The following is an 18,606-nucleotide window of genomic DNA, read 5'->3' as shown; positions in this document are numbered from 1 at the left end:
AGCAGAATGCCACAGCCCTTTATTGTGATGTACTTCCATGCTCTCCATTCCACGTTCACTAACCCGCACTGAAGAGCATGATGAAGCATCGTCAAATAACCCCCCCCAACCCAGACACCACGGGGAGGCTTTAATTGAGCAGTGTATTGGCAAAGAGCTGTACATTATTTAGTATAACTGTCCAGTAACTTATTCGTAATCCAGATTAAAGTATTGTCTGCAGGTTGCTTACAACATTTTACAAGGTTCAACTCAGAATGTTTGAGAAATCTGCATTCCCTTAAGATCCATCCTTTGCTTTTCTTTCAAAGTGCCATCGAAACCCATTGTTGAGGAAAAGCCAACAAAGCCAGCTCCTGAAGAGAGTGGCGCTCCTCCTCAAGAACCAACTGCACCGAAGGACAAGACACCCCCACCTCCAACCTCCGGCATCAAGGAGCCAGAACCCTCACCCTCAGGAGGGCCAGGTGTGTTCATTTTGTTAGATTATATATATACACTAAGTTTACTGCTTATGATCAAATCAAACAATGTGACTTAATTTGTTAGATCTCAGTAAACAATTAAGACTTGCTAATGGATAGGTGTTGGAAAGGTGACAATCTGTGTAACAGATTGTCATAGGCTGAATATTTATAATGTGGACTGCAGAGGGCAGATTGCCACACCTCTTTATTATGCTGTACTTCCATGCTCCGCATCCCACGTTCACTAACCCGCACTGATGAGCATGATGAAGCATCGTCAAATAACCCCCCCAACCCAGACACCTTGGGGAGGCTTTAATTGAGCAGTGTATTGGCAAAGAGCTGTACATAATTTAGTATAACTGTCCAGTAACTTATTCGTAATCCAGATTAAAGTATTGTCTGCAGGTTGCTTACAACATTTTACAAGGTTCAACTCAGAATGTTTGAGAAATCTGCATTTCCTTAAGATCCATCCTTTGCTTTTCTTTCAAAGTGCCATCGAAACCCCCTGTTGAGGAAAAGCCAACAAAGCCAGCTCCTGAAGAGAGTGGCGCTCCTCCTCAAGAACCAACTGCACCGAATGACAAGACACCCCCACCTCCAACCTCCGGCATCAAGGAGCCAGAACCATCACCCCCATCTCCAGGCCCAGGTACCATATTGGAATTGGTTGCAAAATCAAACAGGTCCCTGCGGGGTGGGCTGGTAGGAACGAATAAGCAAAGAATATAAACATAATGTATTATGACACTTGTTTAGCCAGGAAAGCCTCACTGAGTGTAAAGGTTTTTGTAGGGTCCTGCCAAGTGTTTGCAGTAGGGGGCGATGTTGCTACACCTAATCGGACAATACGAAGGGAGAGTTTGAGGCCTAGTTCTAGGCTTTAGGCCGCTGTGAGTTAATTTTTAATTTAAATGTTTTAATTAAAAGCTATCTCAGTGAATTATAAGGGAATGTTACACTTGTTTAGCCAGGAAAGCCTCACTGAGTTTAAAGGTTTTCGTACGGTCCTGCCAAGTGTTTGCAATAGGGGGCGATGTTGCTACACCTAATCGGACATCAGAAGGACGGACGGACGGACGGACGATATAATCTATTGTAGGCTGGTTCACTTCGTTCCTACCAGTAATATGGATAATATATTAAATGGAATCATATGTTCAATTCAAGCCACCGTATGCTCTGGTAGGGTCAAAACATTGCCGGTTACAAAAGGCCATCGTAGCGTCCTGAAGAATTGTAAAAGTGTGATTTTGTCCTACTTTATAGGCTTCTGGTCCCATACTTGCCTCATTTTACTGGAACAGGTGGGACTAACGGACTCTAAGCTGAGTTCGTAGTGGAATAGGAGTAACTTACCAAGCAGTAGGTCAGCCTGTTCCAGAGTGACACTTCTTAAATGTGGGCAGTGATGGTGATTAAGGCAGCATATCTACGTAAAAGTAGGTGGTGCTAACAGAAGGGGTTGGCAGCTCACTGTTATTTAGCTTAGAGCCTCCACAACATTCTGAAGCTAGACGTTTGGTTACTTCAGGATGAAGAGACTCATTGTATACTTCCTGTGCATAATGATATAGAAAGTTTGTTGTACGCTCATAGCAATGGAGCATTCAGTTTTGATACATTTTATAGCTTTAAGAACATTACCTTGGAGAAAAAAGGAGTTGATATATATAGCAATTGTTTGAAGACTGATTAAGAATGTATTTTTGCAGAAGACTGTACTCCAGGCTGGTCTGACTGGTACGATGAGCAATATCCTGATGAAGAAAATGGCGGAGATGAGGAATCTTACCAGAAGGTCATAGCCTCAGGAAAAGTGGTTTGTCTGCCTGACTCACCAGTGCAAAACATTGAATGCAAAGCAGAGCGATTCCCTAATACCCCATGGCAGGAATTGGGCCAGACAATCACTTGTGACAAGAATGAAGGACTGAAATGTGTAAGTGAGGATCAAGGAGGACTGCCATGTTACAACTACAAGGTCAGATTCTGCTGCTCCAGAGCAAGTGGACCCCCTGCACCAACTCCTTCTTCACAAAGCCCAGGTACATTGATAAAATTAGTTGCAAAGCACATGGATAATATATTACATGTCATCATACCCATTATGTTTTCTGGGTTACATCGTATAAATATAAATGAGTTTTTAACTCCGCCACCACCGGACACAGCCAATTAGTAAGGTATGCGCTCCTCCTCCAGAACCAACTGGATCGAAGGACAAGACACCTGCACCTCCAACCTCCAGCAACAAGGAGCCAGAACCATCACCCCCAAGTCCAGGCCCAGGTAACATGGTGGAATTAGTTGCACAATCACATATGTATAATATATAAAATGCAATGATATGTTCAATGAAAGCAACCATATTCTCTGGTAGGGCGAGGTCATTGCCAGTTACAAAAGGCTTTCCGAGGGTCCTGAAGGATTGCAAAAGTGTGATTTTATCCTGATTTATAGTTTTCTGGTCCCATATTTGGCTCATTTTACTGGAACAGGGTGGGACTAATGGACTCTAAGCTGAGTTTGTAGCGGAATAGAAGTAACTTACTGAGCAGTAGGTCAGGCTGTTTCATAGTGACACTATCAACAATGTGGGCAGTGCTGGTGATTCAGGCAGCATACCTATGTAAAAGGATGTGGTGCTAATAAAAGGGGTTTGCAGCTCACTGTGCCTTCGCGTTGATCCTGCACAACATTCTGAAGCGTTTCGTACAGTTAATTCGGGATGAAGATACTCATTGTATACTTTCTTTGCGTAATGATATACACAGTTTGTTGTATTCTCATGTGTGTTAATATGAATATATCTTTATACCAGCTGTATAATACTATTGATCAAATAGCACATAATGTGCATACATTACTCAGATCTCAGAAAGAAAATCGGGTTGCCCTGGATGGTAGGAAAATGTGACCACATTCGTATGAATTGTCATAGACTGCATATTTTAGTCTGCAGAGGGCAGGATAACAAATTCCTTTATTTTGCAGTAATTACATGCTCCCAAGTAAATGCAATATACCTTCTGTCAACACCCATCCCTTGCTTTTCTTTCAAAAGTGACACCCAATCCCCCGGTTGAGGAAAAGCCAACAAAGCCAGCTCCAGAAGAGAGTGGCGCTCCTCCTCAAGAACCAACTGCACCGAAGGACAAGACACCCCCACCTCCAACCTCCGGCATTAAGGAGCCAGAACCCTCACCCTCAGGAGAGCCAGGTGTGTTCATTTTCTTAGATTATATATATACAGGAAGTTTACGGCTTAGGATCAAATCAAACAATGTCACTTAATTTGTTTGATCTCAGAAACTAATTAAGACTTGATCCTGGATAGGTTTTGGATAGGTGACAATCTGTGTAACAGATGTCATAGGGTGAATATTTACAAAACGGACTGCACAGAGCAGAATGCCACAGCCCTTTATTGTGATGTACTTCCATGCTCTCCATTCCACGTTCACTAACCCGCACTGAAGAGCATGATGAAGCATCGTCAAATAACCCCCCCCCCAACCCAGACACCGTGGGGAGGCTTTAATTGAGCAGTGTATTGGCAAAGAGCTGTACATTATTTAGTATAACTGTCCAGTAACTTATTCGTAATCCAGATTAAAGTATTGTCTGCAGGTTGCTTACAACATTTTACAAGGTTCAACTCAGAATGTTTGAGAAATCTGCATTCCCTTAAGATCAGGGGCGGTTTCTTCATTAGGGCGATTGGGCGACGCACCACCAATGTCATTCAACCACAGAGTCACGCTAGCCGTCACTGTCAGCCTCTGGATATAGTCCAATCAGCGTCATGTCACGTTCTGTGGAGTACCGCCTCTTTTTGGGCGATTTCACTACGGCTGAGAATCGCCCCGAGTGGCCCCATAGACTTACATTCAAAGATGTTTTTTTTCGAACGGGGGCGCTGCAATGCATTCTCTATGGCTTCCGGGAGGGCATGCACTAACGTGCTTACGTCATCATACGTGCTAACGTCATCATACGTAAGCACGTTTCATCCAACAATATAATTTATCGCCACCTAGTGGAATCTTTAATAAAATTAACTTGAGTGGTTTGTTTTAATAGTGAGTATATAAACAAACAAGATGTATTGTAAGAGTCACTTTATTTTTCATTAATATTAAAGAAGTGAAGTTGCCTTTACATGCTTAAGCTGTTAATTTATTCATTGCATGGGTGGACCTTATCAATCATCCAGACATTTGCCCCCCCTGAGAGATTTTGCAGGAGCCGCCACTGCTTAAGATCCATCCTTTGCTTTTCTTTCAAAGTGCCATCGAAACCCCCTGTTGAGGAAAAGCCAACAAAGCCAGCTCCTGAAGAGAGTGGCGCTCCTCCTCAAGAACCAACTGCACCGAAGGACAAGACACCCCCACCTCCAACCTCCGGCATCAAGGAGCCAGAACCCTCACCCTCAGGAGGGCCAGGTGTGTTCATTTTGTTAGATTATATATATACACGAAGTTTACTGCTTAGGATCAAATCAAACAATGTGACTTAATTTTTTAGATCTCAGAAAACAATTAATACTTGCTAATGGATAGGTGTTGGATAGGTGACAATCTGTGCAACAGATTGTCATAGGCTGAATATTTATAATGTGGACTGCAGAGGGCAGATTGCCACACCTCTTTATTATGCTGTACTTCCATGCTCCCCATCCCACGTTCACTAATCGGCACTGATGAGTATGATGAAGCATCGTCAAATAACCCCCCCAACCCAGACACCTTGCGGAGGCTTTAATTGAGCAGTGTATTGGCAAAGAGCTGTACATAATTTAGTATAACTGTCCAGTAACGTATTCGTAATCCAGATTAAAGTATTGTCTGCAGGTTGCTTACAACATTTTACAAGGTTCAACTCAGAATGTTTGAGAAATCTGCATTCCCTTAAGATCCATCCTTTGCTTTTCTTTCAAAGTGCCATCGAAACCCCCTGTTGAGGAAAAGCCAACAAAGCCAGCTCCTGAAGAGAGTGGCGCTCCTCCTCAAGAACCAACTGCACCGAAGGACAAGACACCCCCACCTCCAACCTCCGGCATAAAGGAGCCAGAACCCTCACCCTCAGGAGGGCCAGGTGTGTTCATTTTGTTAGATTACATATTTACACGAAGTTTACTGCTTAGGATCAAATCAAACAATGTGACTTATTTTGTTAGATCTCAGAAAACAATTAAGACGTGCTAATGGATAGGTGTTGGATAGGTGACAATCTGTGTAACAGATTGTCATAGGCTGAATATTTATAATGTGGACTGCAGAGGGCAGATTGCCACACCTCTTTATTATGCTGTACTTCCATGCTCCCCATCCCACGTTCACTAACCCGCACTGATGAGCATGATGAAGCATCGTCAAATAACCCCCCCAACCCAGACACCTTGGGGAGGCTTTAATTGAGCAGTGTATTGGCAAAGAGCTGTACATAATTTAGTATAACTGTCCAGTAACTTATTCGTAATCCAGATTAAAGTATTGTCTGCAGGTTGCTTACAACATTTTACAAGGTTCAACTCAGAATGTTTGAGAAATCTGCATTTCCTTAAGATCCATCCTTTGCTTTTCTTTCAAAGTGCCATCGAAACCCCCTGTTGAGGAAAAGCCAACAAAGCCAGCTCCTGAAGAGAGTGGCGCTCCTCCTCAAGAACCAACTGCACCGAAGGACAAGACACCCCCACCTCCAACCTCTGGCAACAAGGAGCCAGAACCATCACCCCCAACTCCAGGCCCAGGTACCATATTGGAATTAGTTGCAAAATCAAACAGGTCCCTGCGGGGTGGGCTGGTAGGACCGAATAAGCAAAGAATATAAACATAATGTATTATGACACTTGTTTAGCCAGGAAAGCCTCACTGAGTGTAAAGGTTTTTGTAGGGTCAAGCCAAGTGTTTGCAGTAGGGGGCAATGTTGCTACACCTAATCGGACGATACGAAGGGAGAGTTTGAGGCCTAGTTCTAGGCTTTAGGCCTAGCTGTAGGCTTTAGGCCGCTGTGAGTTAATTTTTAATTTAAATGTTTAAATTAAAAGCTATCTCAGTGAATTATAAGGGAATGTTACACTTGTTTAGCCAGGAAAGCCTCACTGAGTTTAAAGGTTTTCGTAGGGTCCTGCCAAGTGTTTGCAATAGGGGGCGATGTTGCTACACCTAATCGGACATCAGAAGGACGGACGGACGGACGGACGATATAATCTATTGTAGGCTGGTTCACTTCGTTCCTACCAGTAATATGGATAATATATTAAATGGAATCATATGTTCAATTCAAGCCACCGTATGCTCTGGTAGGGTCAAAACATTGCCGGTTACAAAAGGCCATCGTAGGGTCCTGAAGAATTGTAAAAGTGTGATTTTGTCCTACTTTATAGGCTTCTGGTTCCATACTTGCCTCATTTTACTGGAACAGGGTGGGACTAACGGACTCTAAGCTGAGTTCGTAGTGGAATAGGAGTAACTTACCAAGCAGTCGGTCAGCCTGTTTCAGGGTGACACTTCTTAAATGTGGGCAGTGATGGTGATTAAGGCAGCATAACTACGTAAACGTAGGTGGTGCTAACAGAAGGTGTTGGCAGCTCACTTTATTTAGCTTTGAGCCTCCACAACATTCTGAAGCTATACGTTCGGTTAATTCAGGATGAAGAGACTCATTGTATACTTCCTGTGCATAATGATATAGAAAGTTTGTTGAACGCTCATAGCAATGGAGCATTCAGTTTTGATTGATTTCATAGCTTTAAGAACAATACCTTGGAGAAAAAGTAGTTGATATATATCGTAATCGTTTGAAGACTGATTAAAAATGTATCTTTGCAGAAGACTGTACTCCAGGCTGGTCTGATTGGTACGATGAGCAATATCCTGATGAAGAAAATGGCGGAGATGAGGAATCTTACCAGAAGGTTATAGCCTCAGGGAAAGTGGTTTGTCTGCCTGACTCACCAGTGCAAAACATTGAATGCAAAGCAGAGCGATTCCCTAATACCCCATGGCAGGAATTGGGCCAGACAATCACTTGTGACAAGAATGAAGGACTGAAATGTGTAAATGAGGATCAAGGAGGACTGCCATGTTACAACTACAAGGTCAGATTCTGCTGCTCCAGAGCAGGTGGACCCCCGGCACCACCCATTACTCAGGCCCCAACCAAAGGGGCCCCTGAGAAACCACCAACAGCAGCTGCTCCGGAAACAACGAAAAGGAAACCAAAGTCCCCACCAGTGCCTAAAGAGACGACTATAGGTGAAGGTAACTTTGACAATGGTGACATGAACAACATCAATTCTCTGCTAGTTAAAATAAATTACGTCAGTAAAATTACCGACCTTCACCCTGTAAACATTCCACCAATCAGAAGTATTGTATTTTTATTGGAATCAAAAACAGCTTTTACTCAACATTGAAAACCTTACTTTGGGAAAAAATAACAATGCTTTGGCAGTTTTTCTAATATTAGACTTATGAATATATTCGAAACACGTGAGATCAAAAACATTTAAAATGACTTTAAACACGTTTTGTGACGTCACATGATAGGTTATAATCCACGTTTAATAATGGACGTTTGAAAAGTAAACAATCAAGTAAAATACATTGCCCTTGTATGCATGCTATATAGATAAACATCATGCTACAGGTATCCACGTATTAAATACACACATTACACCTGGATAATTTCCCAATTTCTGATGTTAACACAATGCTCCAGATACTAATTTGCTGAAGTTATTGTTCCCCATTCCACTCGTTCCTATGATTCAATGTGACCAAACTCAAAACTATTTACCTGTCCTAACAAAAAATATTTTGGGAGATGTAATATTCAGTGATAATGATGATGTGTATTATTTATGCGATACACACATCATAATTCAAGTATATTTTTTGCAGAATGGATTGTTCCAGCAACACAGCAACCAATTGAGGCTACAAAACCCACCAAACAAGGTAAGGATTGGAGTGTGGGAACAGAATCTTGAGGCCTGTTTGAATGCATACATATGGTTGAAATATTTTGCTAAATCTGCTGGAATCTCATCACTGATTAATGTTATATGTTTGCAGAAGAGTGTGCTTTAGGCTGGTCTGAGTGGTATGATGATCAATACCCTGATGAAGAAAATGGCGGAGATGAGGAATCCTACCAAAAGGTTATAGAGTCGGGGAAAGAGGTCTGTCTGCCTGACTCATCAGTGGAAAAAATTGACTGCAAAGCAGAGAGATTCCCTAATACTCCATGGGAGGAATTGGGCCAGACGATCACTTGTGACAAGAGCACAGGCTTGAAATGCTCTAATAACGATCAGGACTTTCTGCCATGTTATAACTACAAGGTCAGATTCTGCTGCTCCAGAGCAGGTGGACCCCCTGCACCAATTCCATCTAAAGCAAGCCCAGGTACCATTCTGGAATTAGTTGCAAAATCACATAGTTAATATATTAAATGCCATCATTCATAGTTGAGTTTTTTTGTTGGATCAGGTAAATGTGTATTTAAATGCACCACCACCTGGCAAAGCCAATCAGTGAGGTTTGCACTCTTCCTCCAGAACCAACTGCATCGAAGGACAAGACACCTGCACCACCAACCACTGGCATCAAGGAGCCAGAACCCTCAAAGCCAGAAGGGCCAGGTGTGTCCATGCTCTACGAATATATATAGACAGGATGTATATTTCTCAGAATCAAATCACTCAAAATGTGACTACATTTTTAGATCTCAGAGACGAAGTATGATTGTAACTGGATGGTATGAATGGGTGACCACGTCCGCTAACATGATTTATAAACTGCAAGTTATAGGATGCAGAGGGCTGAATGCTAATCTAATTTATTGTGCTGTACGTCCATGCTCCCACGTTTTTTAATTGTATATTCTTTCAACATCTATCCCTTGCTTTTCTTTCAAAGTGACACCGAAACCACCGGTTGAGGAAAAGACAACAAAGGCAGTTCCAGAAGAGAGCGGCCCTCCTCCTCCAGAACCAACTGCATCGAAGGAGAAGTCACCCGCACCTCCAACCTCCAGCAACAAGGAGCCAGAACCATCACCCTCAACTCCAGGCCCAGGTACCATGGTGGAATTAGTTGCAACAAAACATGTGTATAATAAATTACATGCAATCATATGTTCAGTAAAAAGCAACCACATGTTCTGGTTGTGCAGGGACATTCCTGGTTACAAAAAGGCTATTCTAGTGTCCTGAAGCATTTAAAATATGGGCTTTTGTCCTGCTTTGCAGTCTACTGGTCCAAAACTTGGCTCATTTACTGGAACAGGGTATGACTAGCAGACTCTAGGCTGGGTTGGTAGCAGAATGGGAGGAATTTACGGAGCAGTAGGTCAGCCTGTGTCAGAGTAATTGAGCGACCGTGACTTCGTAAATGTATTTGGTGCTAACAGAAGGGGTATGGCAGCTCACCAGGCTTTCGGGTTGATACTCAACAAAAATTTAAGTAGCTCTATGTTCAGTCCATTCATGATAAAAACTCACTGTATACTTGCTGTACGTAAATACATGTTTTACTGTACACTCGTAGCCAGCGTGCATTCATAGGTATCATGCATTTTATAGCTGTCAGAACATTACTTTGTAGAAATGTAGTTGATATATAGTAACAGTTTGAAGACTGAATAAAAATGTATCTTTGCAGAAGACTGTATTCCAGGCTGGTCTGACTGGTACGATGAGCAATATCCTGATGAAGAAAATGGCGGAGATGAGGAATCTTACCAGAAGGTTATAGCCTCAGGGAAAGTGGTTTGTCTGCCTGACTCACCAGTGCAAAACATTGAATGCAAAGCAGAGAGATTCCCTAATACCCCATGGGAGGAATTGGGCCAGACAATAACTTGTGACAAGAATAAAGGACTGAAATGTGTAAATGAGGATCAAGGAGGACTGCCGTGTTACAACTACAAGGTCAGATTCTGCTGCTCCAGAGCAGGTGGACCCCCTGCACCAATTCCATCTAAAGCAAGCCCAGGTACCATTCTGGAATTAGTTGCACAATCACATCGATAATATATGAAATGCCATCATTCATAATTGTGTTTTTTTGGGTTAGATCAGGTAAATGTGTATTTAAATGCCCCACCACCTGGCAAAGCCAATCAGTGAGGTTTGCACTCTTCCTCCAGAACCAACTGCATCGAAGGACAAGACACCTGCACCTCCAACCTCTGGCATCAAGGAGCCAGAACCCTCAAAGCCAGAAGGGCCAGGTGTGTCCATGCTCTACGAATATATATAGACAGGATGTATATTTCTCAGAATCAAATCACTCAAAATGTGACTACATTTTTAGATCTCAGAGACGAAGTATGATTGTAACTGGATGGTATGAATGGGTGACCACGTCCGCTAACATGATTTATAAACTGCAAGTTATAGGATGCAGAGGGCTGAATGCTAATCTAATTTATTGTGCTGTACGTCCATGCTCCCACGTTTTTTAAATGTATATTCTTTCAACATCTATCCCTTGCTTTTCTTTCAAAGTGACACCGAAACCGCCGGTTGAGGAAAAGACAACAAAGGCAGTTCCAGAAGAGAGCGGCCCTCCTCCTCCAGAACCAACTGCATCGAAGGAGAAGTCACCCGCACCTCCAACCTCCAGCAACAAGGAGCCAGAACCATCACCCCCAGAAGGTCCAGGTGTGTTCATTTTGCAAGATTTTACATATAAATTCAGGCTGTATAATACTTAGGATCAAATCATACAATGTGACTAAATATGTTAGATCTCATAATCGAATTAGACTTGCACCTGGATGAGGTTTGGATGGGTGACTACTTGTGTAACAGATATCATAGTCAAATATTTTACAATGTGGCTGGAGAGGGCAGAATGCCACGCACCTTTATTGTTCTGTATGTCCATGCTCCCACGTCTAAACAATCTACATTCTGTCAACATCCATCCCTTAACTTTCTTTCAAAGTGACATCAAAACCCCCAGTTGAAGAAAAGCCAACAAAACCAGCTCCAGAAGAGAGTGGCGCTCCTCCTCAAGAACCAACTGGATCGAAGGACAAGACACCCCCACCTCCAACCTCCAGCAACAAGGAGCCAGAACCCTCAAAGCCAGAAGGGCCAGGTGTGTCCATGCTCTACGAATATATATAGACAGGATGTATATTTCTCAGAATCAAATCACTCAAAATGTGACTACATTTTTAGATCTCAGAGACGAAGTATGATTGTAACTGGATGGTATGAATGGGTGACCACGTCCGCTAACATGATTTATAAACTGCAAGTTATAGGATGCAGAGGGCTGAATGCTAATCTAATTTATTGTGCTGTACGTCCATGCTCCCACGTTTTTAAAATGTATATTCTTTCAACATCTATCCCTTGCTTTTCTTTCAAAGTGACACCGAAACCGCCGGTTGAGGAAAAGACAACAAAGGCAGTTCCAGAAGAGAGCGGCCCTCCTCCTCCAGAACCAACTGCATCGAAGGAGAAGTCACCCGCACCTCCAACCTCCAGCAACAAGGAGCCAGAACCATCACCCCCAGAAGGTCCAGGTGTGTTCATTTTGCAAGATTTTACATATAAATTCAGGCTGTATAATACTTAGGATCAAATCATACAATGTGACTAAATATGTTAGATCTCATAATCGAATTAGACTTGCACCTGGATGAGGTTTGGATGGGTGACTACTTGTGTAACAGATATCATAGTCAAATATTTTACAATGTGGCTGGAGAGGGCAGAATGCCACGCACCTTTATTGTTCTGTATGTCCATGCTCCCACGTCTAAACAATCTACATTCTGTCAACATCCATCCCTTAACTTTCTTTCAAAGTGACATCAAAACCCCCAGTTGAAGAAAAGCCAACAAAACCAGCTCCAGAAGAGAGTGGCGCTCCTCCTCAAGAACCAACTGGATCGAAGGACAAGACACCCCCACCTCCAACCTCCAGCAACAAGGAGCCAGAACCCTCAAAGCCAGAAGGGCCAGGTGTGTCCATGCTCTACGAATATATATAGACAGGATGTATATTTCTCAATCAAATCACTCAAAATGTGACTACATTTTTAGATCTCAGAGACGAAGTATGATTGTAACTGGATGGTATGAATGGGTGACCACGTCCGCTAACATGATTTATAAACTGCAAGTTATAGGATGCAGAGGGCTGAATGCTAATCTAATTTATTGTGCTGTACGTCCATGCTCCCACGTTTTTTAATTGTATATTCCTTCAACATCTATCCCTTGCTTTTCTTTCAAAGTGACACCGAAACCGCCGGTTGAGGACAAGACAACAAAGGCAGTTCCAGAAGAGAGTGGCGCTCCTCCTCAAGAACCAACTGCATCGAAGGAGAAGTCACCCGCACCTCCAACCTCCAGCAACAAGGAGCCAGAACCATCACCCTCAACTCCAGGCCCAGGTACCATGGTGGAATTAGTTGCAACAAAACATGTGTATAATAAATTACATGCAATCATATGTTCAGTAAAAAGAAACCACATGTTCTAGTTGTGCAGGGACATTCCTGGTTACAAAAAGGCTATTCTAGTGTCCTGAAGCATTTAAAATATGGGCTTTTGTCCTGCTTTGCAGTCTACTGGTCCAAAACTTGGCTCATTTACTGGAACAGGGTATGACTAACAGACTCTAGGCTGGGTTGGTAGCAGAATGGGAGGAATTTACGGAGCAGTAGGTCAGCCTGTGTCAGAGTAATTGAGCGACCGTGACTTCGTAAATGTATTTGGTGCTAACAGAAGGGGTATGGCAGCTCACCAGGCTTTCGGGTTGATACTCAACACAAATTTAAGTAGCTCTATGTTCAGTCCATTCATGATAAAAACTCACTGTATACTTGCTGTACGTAAATACATGTTTTACTGTACACTCGTAGCCAGCGTGCATTCATAGGTATCATGCAATTTATAGCTGTCAGAACATTACTTTGTACAAATGTAGTTGATATATAGTAACAGTTTGAAGACTGATTAAAAATGTATCTTTGCAGAAGACTGTACTCCAGGCTGGTCTGACTGGTACGATGAGCAATATCCTGATGAAGAAAATGGCGGAGATGAGGAATCTTACCAGAAGGTTATAGCCTCAGGGAAAGTGGTTTGTCTGCCTGACTCACCAGTGCAAAACATTGAATGCAAAGCAGAGAGATTCCCTAATACCCCATGGGAGGAATTGGGCCAGACAATAACTTGTGACAAGAATAAAGGACTGAAATGTGTAAATGAGGATCAAGGAGGACTGCCGTGTTACAACTACAAGGTCAGATTCTGCTGCTCCAGAGCAGGTGGACCCCCTGCACCAATTCCATCTAAAGCAAGCCCAGGTACCATTCTGGAATTAGTTGCACAATCACATCGATAATATATGAAATGCCATCATTCATAATTGTGTTTTTTTGGGTTAGATCAGGTAAATGTGTATGTAAATGCACCAACACCTGGCAAAGCCAATCAGTGAGGTTTGCACTCTTCCTCCAGAACCAACTGCATCGAAGGACAAGACACCCGCACCTCCAACCTCTGGCATCAAGGAGCCAGAACCCTCAAAGCCAGAAGGGCCAGGTGTGTCCATGCTCTACGAATATATATAGACAGGATGTATATTTCTCAGAATCAAATCACTCAAAATGTGACTACATTTTTAGATCTCAGAGACGAAGTATGATTGTAACTGGATGGTATGAATGGGTGACCACGTCCGCTAACATGATTTATAAACTGCAAGTTATAGGATGCAGAGGGCTGAATGCTAATCTAATTTATTGTGCTGTACGTCCATGCTCCCACGTTTTTTAATTGTATATTCCTTCAACATCTATCCCTTGCTTTTCTTTCAAAGTGACACCGAAACCGCCGGTTGAGGACAAGACAACAAAGGCAGTTCCAGAAGAGAGTGGCGCTCCTCCTCAAGAACCAACTGCATCGAAGGAGAAGTCACCCGCACCTCCAACCTCCAGCAACAAGGAGCCAGAACCATCACCCTCAACTCCAGGCCCAGGTACCATGGTGGAATTAGTTGCAACAAAACATGTGTATAATAAATTACATGCAATCATATGTTCAGTAAAAAGCAACCACATGTTCTAGTTGTGCAGGGACATTCCTGGTTCCAAAAAGGCTATTCTAGTGTCCTGAAGCATTTAAAATATGGGCTTTTGTCCTGCTTTGCAGTCTACTGGTCCAAAACTTGGCTCATTTACTGGAACAGGGTATGACTAACAGACTCTAGGCTGGGTTGGTAGCAGAATGGGAGGAATTTACGGAGCAGTAGGTCAGCCTGTGTCAGAGTAATTGAGCGACCGTGACTTCGTAAATGTATTTGGTGCTAACAGAAGGGGTATGGCAGCTCACCAGGCTTTCGGGTTGATACTCAACAAAAATTTAAGTAGCTCTATGTTCAGTCCATTCATGATAAAAACTCACTGTATACTTGCTGTACGTAAATACATGTTTTACTGTACACTCGTAGCCAGCGTGCATTCATAGGTATCATGCATTTTATAGCTGTCAGAACATTACTTTGTAGAAATGTAGTTGATATATAGTAACAGTTTGAAGACTGATTAAAAATGTATCTTTGCAGAAGACTGTATTCCAGGCTGGTCTGACTGGTACGATGAGCAATATCCTGATGAAGAAAATGGCGGAGATGAGGAATCTTACCAGAAGGTTATAGCCTCAGGGAAAGTGGTTTGTCTGCCTGACTCACCAGTGCAAAACATTGAATGCAAAGCAGAGAGATTCCCTAATACCCCATGGGAGGAATTGGGCCAGACAATAACTTGTGACAAGAATAAAGGACTGAAATGTGTAAATGAGGATCAAGGAGGACTTCCATGTTACAACTACAAGGTCAGATTCTGCTGCTCCAGAGCCGGTGGACCCCCTGCACCAATTCCATCTAAAGCAAGCCCAGGTACCATTCTGGAATTAGTTGCAAAATCACATCGATAATACATTAAATGCCATCATTCATAATTGTGTTTTTTTGGGTTATATCAGGTGAATGTGTATGTAAATGCACCAACACCTGGCACAGCCAATCAGTGAGGTTTGCACTCTTCCTCCAGAACCAACTGCATCGAAGGACAAGACACCCCCACCTCCAACCTCCAGCAACAAGGAGCCAGAACCCTCAAAGCCAGAAGGGCCAGGTGTGTCCATGCTCTACGAATATATATAGACAGGATGTATATTTCTCAGAATCAAATCACTCAAAATGTGACTACATTTTTAGATCTCAGAGACGAAGTATGATTGTAACTGGATGGTATGAATGGGTGACCACGTCCGCTAACATGATTTATAAACTGCAAGTTATAGGATGCAGAGGGCTGAATGCTAATCTAATTTATTGTGCTGTACGTCCATGCTCCCACGTTTTTTAATTGTATATTCTTTCAACATCTATCCCTTGCTTTTCTTTCAAAGTGACACCGAAACCGCCGGTTGAGGAAAAGACAACAAAGGCAGTTCCAGAAGAGAGCGGCCCTCCTCCTCCAGAACCAACTGCATCGAAGGAGAAGTCACCCGCACCTCCAACCTCCAGCAACAAGGAGCCAGAACCATCACCCCCAGAAGGTCCAGGTGTGTTCATTTTGCAAGATTTTACATATAAATTCAGGCTGTATAATACTTAGGATCAAATCATACAATGTGACTAAATATGTTAGATCTCATAATCGAATTAGACTTGCACCTGGATGAGGTTTGGATGGGTGACTACTTGTGTAACAGATATCATAGTCAAATGTATTTGGTGCTAACAGAAGGGGTATGGCAGCTCACCAGGCTTTCGGGTTGATACTCAACAAAAATTTAAGTAGCTCTATGTTCAGTCCATTCATGATAAAAACTCACTGTATACTTGCTGTACGTAAATACATGTTTTACTGTACACTCGTAGCCAGCGTGCATTCATAGGTATCATGCATTTTATAGCTGTCAGAACATTACTTTGTAGAAATGTAGTTGATATATAGTAACAGTTTGAAGACTGAATAAAAATGTATCTTTGCAGAAGACTGTATTCCAGGCTGGTCTGACTGGTACGATGAGCAATATCCTGATGAAGAAAATGGCGGAGATGAGGAATCTTACCAGAAGGTTATAGCCTCAGGGAAAGTGGTTTGTCTGCCTGACTCACCAGTGCAAAACATTGAATGCAAAGCAGAGAGATTCCCTAATACCCCATGGGAGGAATTGGGCCAGACAATAACTTGTGACAAGAATAAAGGACTGAAATGTGTAAATGAGGATCAAGGAGGACTGCCGTGTTACAACTACAAGGTCAGATTCTGCTGCTCCAGAGCAGGTGGACCCCCTGCACCAATTCCATCTAAAGCAAGCCCAGGTACCATTCTGGAATTAGTTGCACAATCACATCGATAATATATGAAATGCCATCATTCATAATTGTGTTTTTTTGGGTTAGATCAGGTAAATGTGTATTTAAATGCCCCACCACCTGGCAAAGCCAATCAGTGAGGTTTGCACTCTTCCTCCAGAACCAACTGCATCGAAGGACAAGACACCTGCACCTCCAACCTCTGGCATCAAGGAGCCAGAACCCTCAAAGCCAGAAGGGCCAGGTGTGTCCATGCTCTACGAATATATATAGACAGGATGTATATTTCTCAGAATCAAATCACTCAAAATGTGACTACATTTTTAGATCTCAGAGACGAAGTATGATTGTAACTGGATGGTATGAATGGGTGACCACGTCCGCTAACATGATTTATAAACTGCAAGTTATAGGATGCAGAGGGCTGAATGCTAATCTAATTTATTGTGCTGTACGTCCATGCTCCCACGTTTTTTAAATGTATATTCTTTCAACATCTATCCCTTGCTTTTCTTTCAAAGTGACACCGAAACCGCCGGTTGAGGAAAAGACAACAAAGGCAGTTCCAGAAGAGAGCGGCCCTCCTCCTCCAGAACCAACTGCATCGAAGGAGAAGTCACCCGCACCTCCAACCTCCAGCAACAAGGAGCCAGAACCATCACCCCCAGAAGGTCCAGGTGTGTTCATTTTGCAAGATTTTACATATAAATTCAGGCTGTATAATACTTAGGATCAAATCATACAATGTGACTAAATATGTTAGATCTCATAATCGAATTAGACTTGCACCTGGATGAGGTTTGGATGGGTGACTACTTGTGTAACAGATATCATAGTCAAATATTTTACAATGTGGCTGGAGAGGGCAGAATGCCACGCACCTTTATTGTTCTGTATGTCCATGCTCCCACGTCTAAACAATCTACATTCTGTCAACATCCATCCCTTAACTTTCTTTCAAAGTGACATCAAAACCCCCAGTTGAAGAAAAGCCAACAAAACCAGCTCCAGAAGAGAGTGGCGCTCCTCCTCAAGAACCAACTGGATCGAAGGACAAGACACCCCCACCTCCAACCTCCAGCATCAAGGAGCCAGAACCCTCAAAGCCAGAAGGGCCAGGTGTGTCCATGCTCTACGAATATATATAGACAGGATGTATATTTCTCAGAATCAAATCACTCAAAATGTGACTACATTTTTAGATCTCAGAGACGAAGTATGATTGTAACTGGATGGTATGAATGGGTGACCACGTCCGCTAACATGATTTATAAACTGCAAGTTATAGGATGCAGAGGGCTGAATGCTAATCTAATTTATTGTGCTGTACGTCCATGCTCCCACGTTTTTTAAATGTATATTCTTTCAACATCTATCCCTTGCTTTTCTTTCAAAGTGACACCGAAACCGCCGGTTGAGGAAAAGACAACAAAGGCAGTTCCAGAAGAGAGCGGCCCTCCTCCTCCAGAACCAACTGCATCGAAGGAGAAGTCACCCGCACCTCCAACCTCCAGCAACAAGGAGCCAGAACCATCACCCCCAGAAGGTCCAGGTGTGTTCATTTTGCAAGATTTTACATATAAATTCAGGCTGTATAATACTTAGGATCAAATCATACAATGTGACTAAATATGTTAGATCTCATAATCGAATTAGACTTGCACCTGGATGAGGTTTGGATGGGTGACTACTTGTGTAACAGATATCATAGTCAAATATTTTACAATGTGGCTGGAGAGGGCAGAATGCCACGCACCTTTATTGTT

General features: G+C 42.7%; 2 long non-coding RNA genes across 2 annotated transcripts; both read left to right on the top strand.

The window, feature by feature from the left end:
- Positions 1–7,309: 7,309 nt before the first annotated feature.
- LOC144737637 (uncharacterized) lies at positions 7,310–9,123 on the top strand. Its single transcript, XR_013589042.1, has 4 exons — positions 7,310–7,738; positions 8,381–8,437; positions 8,555–8,887; positions 9,040–9,123. It is a non-coding gene; the product is annotated as an uncharacterized LOC144737637 (long non-coding RNA).
- An 8,211-nt stretch (positions 9,124–17,334) lies between these two features.
- LOC144737638 (uncharacterized) lies at positions 17,335–18,264 on the top strand. Its single transcript, XR_013589043.1, has 2 exons — positions 17,335–17,517; positions 17,804–18,264. It is a non-coding gene; the product is annotated as an uncharacterized LOC144737638 (long non-coding RNA).
- The last annotated feature ends 342 nt before the right edge of the window (positions 18,265–18,606 follow it).

Source organism: Lampetra planeri, chromosome 72 (genome assembly GCF_965212315.1).
Source record: "Lampetra planeri chromosome 72, kcLamPlan1.2.h2, whole genome shotgun sequence".
In the NCBI taxonomy this organism is placed as follows: Eukaryota; Metazoa; Chordata; class Hyperoartia; order Petromyzontiformes; family Petromyzontidae; genus Lampetra; species Lampetra planeri.
This window is presented reverse-complemented; position numbering and strand designations above follow the sequence as displayed.